The sequence below is a fragment of the Amblyomma americanum genome, chromosome 5, assembly GCF_052857255.1.
Source record: "Amblyomma americanum isolate KBUSLIRL-KWMA chromosome 5, ASM5285725v1, whole genome shotgun sequence".
Lineage (NCBI taxonomy): Eukaryota > Metazoa > Arthropoda > Arachnida > Ixodida > Ixodidae > Amblyomma > Amblyomma americanum.
The window spans coordinates 71,912,605-71,922,888 of NC_135501.1; positions in this window are offsets into that span (position 1 = coordinate 71,912,605).

Genomic DNA, 10,284 nt, shown 5'->3' on the forward strand with positions numbered 1-10,284 from the left:
AGACGCTTCCTGGGAATGGCGAACTTTTATCGCCAGTTAAACCCAGATTTTGCAGCACTGCAGGCGCCTTTGACAAATCTTTTTGAAGGAAGTTAGCATTGGGCTCAAGGACATTTTAGTTAAATCCAGGACATCGCCCAATGCTAACCCAAACCCTGGGTGTCAACCCTGCCGAAAACCACGCTGCAAGGTTTGCTGCCACATGCTGACAACTGGAATTGCAAAAGGTACCTTCTCTGACTTTACTTTCACAATAACAGAAACTCTAAATTGTGACAGTGCAAATGTGGTCTACATGCTACACAGCGGCGTGTGCGGCATGCAGTACATCGGCCAGACAGTAACTCCGTTCAGGTTGCGATTCAACAACCACAAGGCCCATATTTACACACTGCCAAACCTACCCTTTTTTAAGCATCTATGTCTGCCACAGCACTCATTTCAAAGCATCCGGGTCATCCTCCTACAGTCATGTTTTCAAACCGGCCACCAAAGAGAACAAAGGGAATCGTATTTCATACATAAATTTCGGACATTAACCCACTGTGTGAACGAGAACGTGGACAATTTTGCCTTCCTCAAAAACCATTCAAACTGAGAAAGAAGCTCCCGTCTGTTATTTTTAATTTGTTTCCTTTTATTCTGCTCACCATGAGCCCCCCCACCCCCCTCTTCCTTTCTCCATGCCGGTTTCCCTTTTTCCTCCTTGCCCTCCTAGCCCCCTTCTCGGAATTGTCAGCGGTGGGACGCGCGGAGCAGGCGCCCTCTGACGAACGGCCGGTGGTTGCTGTCTGCAGCGGCTAGTTGCGGGATCGGGTTTCCACACGGCCTCTGGACGACCGCTTTTCCGCCGCTTAGGCGACACGCCGCCCTCGTAACGGTCACTGGTGCCTCTTCAGTTCAGTTCAGTTCAGTTCAGAAAAACATTATTTCCGGCAGATGGTGGTCTCCCTACCCCGTCTCAGGCTCGGCCGAAGCCTAAGCCCGATTAGGAGAAGAGGCCGTCTGCTGAGGACGGTGTAGCTGATGCTTCACGGCCTCAGCCGCCACGCGGGTGGCTTTGCGCGGCGCGTTGGGGTCCTCGCTCCGCAGCAGCGCCTCCCAGGCTTCAAAACTATTTATTTCTTCCTTAGCCCCTGGTGAGCCAAGACATTCCCAAGTAATGTGGTTTAGTGTACCCCTTTCCCCACAGTCGATATATTTTTCGTCACCTGAGTTCTTAGCAATTTTGACTGGCGATATGTATACCCCTGCTTGGATCCTCCTCCAGATATACGCCTCTTTGTGAGTAAGGGATACGTCTGGAGGAGGGTATATTCTTCTTCCTAATTTGTAACCATCCGTAATTTCCTTGTACGTGATTGGGGCATCCTTAAGATTTGTGCAGACCGGTTGCTCCGCTGCTGCCCGGATGTAGGTTACTCGGGCTAGCAGGTGAGCGGCCTCGTTTCCAGCTATTTCTTCATGTGCTGGTATCCAGAATAGTGCAGCAGACCTATGTTTTGGCATCCTTTCCAGAATGCGTTTGGCTTCCCAAGAGACCAAGCCCTTACTAAAATTTCTGACAGTGGATTTACTGTCGCAAAGAATGTACCCTGCATTAGATCCTGCCAGGGCGAGCGCCACCGCCACTTCTTCAGCAGTTTCCGTGTTCTGGGTTCTGACTGAGGCTGTGATCAGGGGTTTTCCCTGACCGTCTACAACGGCCGAAACCGCAGCCCCCTCCAGACCCCAAGCAGCGTGTACGTATGCTACCTCCTCAGCAGGCAGCTCTCTGAACTTTTTTGCCATAGCCTTGGCCCTATGTTTTCGTCTATCTTTGTTGAACTGAGGGTGCATGTTTTTCGGTATGGGAGGAATTTTTATTTTGGACCTGATGTCGAGAGGTATATCTACCTTGCCTTCTATTTTGCTGTCAGGCTGTACCCCCACCCATTCCATAATTTTCCTGCCTGTCCGCGTTTTGCTAAGTCGTTCAAGCTGTGAAATTCTAACTGCTTCCTTAAGCTCCGCCCATGTGTTATGAACCCCCATTTTTTCTAGTTCTTCAGTGGATGTATTTACAGGTAAACTTAGGGCTCTTTTTACACTTTTCCTAATGATTATATTCAGTCTGTCTACCTCCCCTTTGTTAAGTTCCATGAAGGGGGTGGCGTAGCAGATCCTGCTTGTGATGAAAGCCTGCGTGAGCCTGAGCAGGTTACGTTCCTTCAACCCCCTTCCTTTGGTAGCTATTCTTCTAATTAACCCTGCTATCTTATCTGTATACTGTTCTAGTTTATTGTGCTAGCGTTCTTGCCTTTGGAATTGATGAAGAAACCAAGGATTCTGATTTCCTCAACTCTGGGAACCTTGCAGCCCTCAACTATGATGTTGATGTCAGGCTTAGGTCCGTATATTCCTTTGGCGTACACTAGAACCTCTGATTTTTGAGGAGAGCAGGCCAGCCCTCTCTCTTTGGCATATTTAACAATGATGTCCGCAGCCTGTTGTAGCTTATCTCTGGCTTCGAACGTACCAGGTTCGCTGATCCAAATATTTATATCATCGGCGTACAAGCTGAATTTGAGGTTGCTAATTCTGTTGAGCAGGGGTGGGAGTCCTCTCATTGCTATAATGAAAAGAAATGGGGATAGTACTGCCCCTTGTGGCGTGCCGGACCCCCTATCTTAATTGGTTCCGACTTTGCATCCTGAAACCTCAGTATCGCTTCTCTGTTTGCGAGAAAGTCCTTTATGTAGTTGTATGTTCTTAGGCCCAGGTTTGCTTCCTGTATGCCTATAAGTATAGCTTCATGCCTAACATTATCGAATGCCTTAGGTCTAGGCCTAATATAACTTTCAACTCATGTGAACGGTTCCTGATTATATCCTGCTCTAGTCTTAGCATTATATCCTGAGTGCTTAACCCTGGTCTGAAGCCAACCATCTCGTGTGGCCATTTGTTATTGTCCTCCATATGCCTGGAAAGTCTGTTGAGCACTACATGCTCCATTACCTTTCCTACACAAGATGTAAGTGAGATTGGTCGCAAACTATTGAGTTCCTCGGGTTTCCCCGGTTTTAGTATAAATACTACTTCTGCCTGTTTCCAGGCTTTGGGAATCTTTCCGGTTTGCCATACTTTCCCAATGTAGGCCGTGAGGGTGGTGACGGATACATCATCAAGGTTTTTAAGTACCTTGTTGCCAATGCCATCTGAGCCGGGTGCCGCCTTAGTTTTTAGATTGCATAACGCAGCACGCACCTCCGCTTCCGTGATTGATGCATCCAGCTCCGGGTTGTCCTCACCCCCATATTCTGGTAGAGGCCCAGCCGGTTCCTGGTTGATATATACTTCTGCCAGACGCTCGCATAGTTGTTCATCTGTGCCGTTGAAACTGTGCCTGACTTTCGTTTGTCCATGATTTGGGCCAGCATGAACTTTGGGACACAAACGAAGAGCAGTGTGTTCCGTGTTCCATGTGTCTCTCTTCGTTTGTGTCCCAAAGTTCATGCTGGCCCAAATCATGGATTCATACCAACTGGCCCAGAAAAATGCCATTTTGCAGTATCTTTCGTTTGTCGAACTCTTGCCTCTGATTTGGTTTTATCTGGGTCCAATAAGTGTCTGATTATATTCCACGTCTTTGTCAGACTCATTCCCTTTTCCATCTGGTCACAAGCGCTTAGCCAATTTTGCTCGCATACCTGAAAGGCATGCTTTTCTATTTCCCTGTTGAGTTTGCTTAGGTCCCTCGTTATCCGCCTGTCGTTCTTAATTTTCTTTTTCCTTTCCTCGAGGGTCGTTTTCTGCCGAAAAAGACAAAGAAGCCTGCTGTCCACGTTTTGTGGGGCGTCCTTGTCCTCTACCTCAACTGTAGTGTCCTCTACGTGTTTTTTTCCGCAGGGTGGTCCACTCGCATATGTCGGTTATGCTGCCCATGTGTTCTGCTTCTCTTATGGCCCTAAATTTATCCCACTCCGTGATGGTTGGCTTCTTATATTTTCTCACCGCGATGCCCTTTCCTAAAGTGAGGGATATGATGATGTGGTCGCTACCTAGGTTCTGCCCTGTGGTGGCCCAGGTTGCCTTAGTAATGTTTCTGCTGAGGGTGAGGTCCGGAGAAGTATCCACCTTTCCTCCTGATCCTTCTCTCGTTGGCGTGCAGGGATCGTTATGCAGTGTGATTCCTAGGTCTTGAATGCTTTCTAGCAATTGCCGACCCTTGAAATTTGCCTGCTTGTAGCCCCACTCCGGATGGGCCGCGTTGAAATCACCCATAATAACTAAGGGACATCTGCCTGCGATTTTGATTGCCTCCTTAAAGGTGGCTTCTAAGTTGAATTTCTGTCTTGGGTTGCTGTAAACGTTAAGAAGAAAAATGCTGTTAGATTCCCTCCTTCCGGTGATTATTTCAACAAAGACGTAGTCTTCTCCTTCGGACTCTATGTCATGTTTTATGACGGCCAGATTCTTTTTAACCAAAGTTGCCCCTTGGAGTCCGTCTTCCCGTTCCCGTAAAACTTATAGCCGGCTATTGTCGCCCCTGTTTTCGATGTTTCCTGCAGGGCCACGGCTATGGGATCGACACCGCACATCGTTATGTACTGTTGCAGTAGCGCTCGTTTTCTGGCAAAGCCTCTGCAGTTCCACTGCCACAGAGCTTTATGCTCCGGGCTTTCCTTGGGATTACTGTGATTGGGTTTCCCTGCCATTTTGTTCTTTTAAAAATTCCTCTATTCGGACAATTTTGGCCCCGAGGCTTGTCCCGATACTGTTGAGCGCAGCCGAGAATGCTTGCATTTTTTCGGTTATGTCTTTTATCTGTTCCTGAAAAATCTTAAAATATCCCTCGTATTCCTTATTTTTGTTTGCCTGATCTCTGACTTGTTTTTCTAATGGGTCCAAGTCTCCACTTTTTCTTTTTGGCGGTGGGGGTCTGGCCTCGTCTTGTCCCATGCAATCAGCTGATTCTGTTTGTACCAGGACTGTCGTAGTGTTTTCCTCCACTAACCATTAACGAGTTAGCCGTAAGAGGGAAAGCACAGGAGTTTAGGATAGCGCTGCAAAACAGATATTCGGCTTTAACTGAAGAAGATGATCTTGATGTTCATTCAATGCACGATAACCTGACATCAATAATTACGGAGTGCGCAGTAGAAGTAGGCGGTAGGACAGTTCGAAAAGATACCGGGAAGCTATCTCAGGTGACGAAAGATCTGATTAAGAAGCGCCAAAACATGAAGGCATCTAACACTACCGATAGAATAGAACTAACGGTGCTATCAAAGTTAATAAATAAGCGCAAGGTAGCCGACATAAGGAAGTTTAATATGGAGAGAATCGAGCATGCTATAAAGAACGGAGGTAGCCTAAAAACAGTGAAGAGGAAACTAGGCATAGGTAAAAACCAGATGTATGCATTAAGAGACAAGCAGGGCAATGTCATTAGCAATATGGATAAGATAGTTAACGTAGCCGAAGAGTTCTACAGAGACCTGTACAGTAGCCAACGTAATCAGAGCGCTAATGAGAAAGACAGCAGTGCACAGCAATGCGTCATCCCGCCAGTAACGAAAGATGAAGTAAAGAAAGCCTTAGAAGCAATGAAAAGGGGAAAAGCAGCTGGGGAGGATCAGGTAACAGCAGATTTGTTGAAGGATGGAGGGGACATCGTGCTAGAAAAACTAGCCACCCTGTATACGCAATGCCTTATGACCTCAACTGTACCAGAAGCTTGGAAGAACGCAAACATTATCTTAATTCATAAGAAGGGAGACGCCAAGGACTTGAAAAATTACAGGCCGATCAGCTTACTATCCGTTGCCTACAAAGTATTTACTAAGGTAATCGCTAATAGAGTCAGGGCAACGTTAGACTTTAATCAACCAAATGATCAGGCAGGCTTTCGTAAAGGATATTCCACAATAGATCATATTCACACTATCAATCAGGTGATAGAGAAATGCGCAGAATATAACCAACCTCTATATATAGCTTTCATTGATTACGAGAAAGCATTCGAATCAGTGGAAACCTCAGCAGTCATACAGGCATTGCGTAATCAGGGGGTAGAAGAGCCTTATGTCAAAATACTGGAAGATATATATAGCAACTGCACAGCTACTATAGTCCTCCATAAAGTCAGCAATAAAATTCCAATAAGGAAGGGCGTCAGGCAAGGAGACACGATCTCGCCAATGCTGTTCACCGCATGTTTGCAGGAGGTATTTCGAAGCCTGAATTGGGAACAGTTGGGAATAAGAATAAATGGAGAATACCTAAATATTCTGCGATTTGCTGATGACATTGCCTTGCTGAGTCACTCAGAAGGTGAACTGCAAATCATGATCAACGAGTTAGACAGGCAGAGCAGATCGATGGGTCTAAAAATTAACATGCAGAAAACCAAGGTAATGTTCAACAGCCTAGCAAGGGAACAACAGTTCACAATTGGCAGCGAGAGCCTAGAAATTGTGCCGGAATAGTATACTTAGGGCAGGTAGTGACAGCTGATCCAGATCATGAGAGGGAGATAACTAGAAGGATAAGAATGGGCTGGAGCGCATATGGCAAATTCTCGCAGATCATGAGTGGCAGTTTACCAATTTCCCTCAAGAGGAAAGTGTACAACAGCATAATCTTACCGGTACTCACCTACGGGGCAGAAACGTGGAGGCTAACGAAAAGAGTTCAGCTTAGGTTAAGGACAACGCAGCGAGCCATGGAAAGAAAAATGATAGGTGTAACGTTAAGAGATCGGAAGCGGGCAGAGTGGGTGAGGGAACAAACACGGGTTAATGACATCCTAGTCGAAATCAAGAGAAAGAAATGGGCTTGGGCAGGGCATGTAATGCGAAGGCAAGATAACCGCTGGTCCTTAAGGGTAACGGAGTGGGTTCCAAGAGAAAGTAAGCGTAGCAGGGGGCGGCAGAAGGTTAGGTGGGCGGATAAGTTTAAGAAGTTCGCAGGCTAAGGGTGGATGCAGCTGGCAAAGGACAGGGTTAATTGGAGAGACATGGGAGAGGCCTTTGCCCTGCAGTGGGTGTAGTAAGGCTGATGATGATGATGATGATGATGATGCTGGTCTCTTAGCTGTCGCCGCGGCATCCTGGAGAGCCTGGCCGTTTGAGATCTGAGCTTTAACCACCATAATTTCCTGAGTTAAGGATGTTATGAGCTCCCTCTGTGTTGCATTTGCTTTCTTTAGCTCCTCTAGTTCTTGATTTATAGCCTAGGAGGCGCTGCTAGCAAAGCTCACCCGTTTGGCTTCTGCTCCATTCTGCTGGCTCCAGGGGTTTGTCGGGTCCCTGGACGGCTGCCCAGCACCTTTCCGTGTCGCCGCCAGGCTCTGCCCACTTCCTGTGGTGGTCACCTCTGCATCCGCCGCAGCGTTGTCCCTGGTTGCAGATTTGGACCGGGATCTCGATGCGGTCATGGATCCTGGCCTCGAACTCGACCTGGACTCCGAGTTGGATCTCTCCCTGTGGCCTGGTTTTGTTCTAGACTTGGGGCGGCTCCTGTCGAAGCTGCCAGTTGCTTCCTCTTCTTTTTGGTGCTGTTGTTGTTGTATTTCTGTTTTCGCCCATATCCTTTTCTTCGTGAGGTAAGGGATCCTATAGATGTTCTTGCACCTTTTGTCTCCCAACAGATGTGGTTTTCCGAAAAGTTGGCACTCAGATGACAATCGTGCTCTTTCTCTGGGTTTACTTGGCCGCATCCACGGCACGTCCTCTCATTTGGGTTTGGGCATACGTCTGCCCTATGTCCCAGTTTGCGTGCCTCTTGAACAGGGCGAAATGACGCGGTCTTGACAGCTGACAGTGAATTACATTACAAGAGTTCTTAACATCTGCACCGCTGGGGAGCGGGTCATGCTATGTGCGCCTTTGTGTTTTGTTTCAGTTTATTCTGGTGTTTTCCTTTTTGTTCTTTTCTTGTTTTTCTTGTTTTCGTTATTTTTCTCTTGTGCTCGAACTTCTCGCTTCCGCAAAAGGAAGCCTTTCTTGCTTAGGCCTTCTCGGCGAAAATCCAACCTTCTCAGCTCTGCTGCATGTCTGTCACCTCTGTATTTTAACCAGCTTTTTTCACTTGTTTCACAACCATTATTCTTTCCCCTTAGTGGACGCCGACACACAGATAGAGGGAGAGAAAGTGCCTCCTCTCCCTCTGCATTTAGGACCGTAAATGCGCACATCTGTGTATTCATTCGACCTAACCTTGATGAAGGACGCTCCGCCGTCTGAAACCGTTGGTGAATAAACCTAGATAATCGAACCAGTTGTGACCTTTTCACTCTGTATATATATATTGTCACGTGGTGGTGACGTTGAAGAACACAGTACAATACTGTGAAAGACAAAACTAACTTTTATTGGGCGAACCTGTGCCCACAAAAGAGGCTACACTTACAGCACAACAGTAGCGGCGAGCACGGTCGGCGATCGTCGAAAATCTGATCCACGGGTCAAGCGCGTCGGCTGTTATATAGCAGTCGTCGAATGTTCCAGACTGATCATTGGGACCCGAGTGCATTCCACAAAGTTGTACACCATTCGCGTCAGGCGATGAAATCAGATAACATAAGGTTCGTCTACAACAGACAGCGAATAGAACCATCGATGACTTGCCAGAAACTTCGGATAGATGCAGGCGCGTCCCGCGCTGTGCGATAACACTTGTTAGGCGGCAAAACGTGGTCGCCCGATAAACATAAATGACACGTGTCATTACCCCCCCCCCTCTTGAAAAGCATCGACCCGATGCTGCAAATAAACGAAATAAAGAAAAGCACTCGTAGCAAATAAAATAACAAAAATAAGGAAGTTCATCAGCGTCCGTAAAAGGGTTTAAGGCGCACCACGTGGACCACTTCAGATCGTGCGCGGCGCCGCTGTGAATGCGAAATGCCGTCTGGCACGACCTCATAGTCCAGTGAGCCAATACGTCGAATGACCTTGTAAGGTCCGAAATAGCGTCGCAATAGTTTCTCACTGAGTCCTCGTCGGCGTATCGGGGTCCATACCCAAACACGGTCGCCGGGCTGGTACTCGACGAAGCGTCGTCGCAGGTTGAAGTGTCGGCTGTCGGTACGCTGCTGGTTCTGGATCAGTAGGCGGGCGAGCTGTAGAGCTTCTTCGGCGCGCTGGAGATAGATAGCGACGTCAAGATTTTCCTCGTCAGTGACGTGCGGCAGCATGGCGTCGAGCGTCGTCGTCGGGTTCCTGCCGTAAACCAGCATAAATGGCATGATCTGTGTTGTTTCTTGCACCGCCGTGTTGTAAGCGAATGTTACGTACGGCAGGACCGCATCCCATGTCTTGTGCTCGACGTTGACGTACATTGCTAGCATGTCGGCGAGGGTCTTTTTCAGGCGCTCCGTGAGACCATTCGTCTGCGGATGGTAGGCAGTTGTCCTCCTGTGACTTGTCTTGCTGTATTGCTGAATGGTTTGCGTGAGCTCTGCTGTAAAAGCCGTTCTTTTGTCGGTGATGAGGACTTCTGGAGCACCATGTCGCAGCAGGATGTTCTCGACGAAAAATTTCGTCACTTCGGCTGCGCTGCCTTTCGGCAGAGCTTTAGTTTCAGCGAAGCGGGTGCGATAGTCCGTCGCCACGTCGATCCACTTATTTCCGGAAGTTGAAGCCGAAAACGGTTCCAACAAGTCCATCCCGATCTGCTGAAAAGGTCGGTAAAGGGGCTTGATCGGCCAAAGTAATCCCGCTGGCCTTGTCGGTAGTGTCTTGCTTCGCTGACAGTCTCGGCATGTCTTGACGTAAAGGCGACATCGGCGGTTAGGTGCGGCCAGTAATATCTTTCATGTATCCTTGATAGTGTCCGGGAGAAACCAAGGTGCCCAGCGGTCGGAACGTCATGTAGGGCGTGCAGTACTTCTGGACGCAGCGCCGACAGAACAACAAGAAGGTAGTTGGTGCGGACTGGTGAGAAGTTCTTTACGAGTAGGTTGTTTTGAAGCGTTAACAAAGACAATCCACGCTTAAATGGTCTAGGGACAACGTCGGTGTGCCATTTCAAATAATCGACTACGGCTTTTAGCTCCGGGTCTCCTCGTTGCTGTTCGCTGATGTCTTCCGCGCTTATTATTTCAAGGTAGGCGTCGTCATCCTCGTCATTTTGCGGCGGCGGGTAAATGGGGGCGCGTGATAGGCAATCGGCATCTGAGTGTTTTCGTCCGGACTTGTAGGTTACAGTGATGTCGTATTCTTGTAGTCTGAGGCTCCACCGTGCCAGCCGTCCTTAAGGGTCCTTTAAGTTAGCTAGCCAACACAATGCGTGATGGTC